This window comes from Nestor notabilis, unplaced genomic scaffold (assembly GCF_000696875.1).
Source record: "Nestor notabilis isolate BGI_N333 unplaced genomic scaffold, ASM69687v1 scaffold21119, whole genome shotgun sequence".
Lineage (NCBI taxonomy): Eukaryota > Metazoa > Chordata > Aves > Psittaciformes > Psittacidae > Nestor > Nestor notabilis.
The window spans coordinates 4,924-5,146 of NW_009942625.1; positions in this window are offsets into that span (position 1 = coordinate 4,924).

Consider the following 223-nt stretch of genomic DNA (forward strand, 5'->3'; position numbering starts at 1 on the left):
GGCAGCGGATGGATCCTGCCGCGTGCGGCCGCCGGGATGGGTGCTGGGATGGGTGCCGGGATGTCCCTCACTGTGTTACTTGAACCGAGTCTTCCTTTGTGGGAGCACGGCTGCAGCGGGGTGCCCGCGCTGGGATGAGCTGGGAGCCTGTGGCGCTGTGCCATGGCCAGACCACGCTCCTGGGATGCTCCTGCCCCTCCTCGGGGGTGAGACCCTCCAGCTC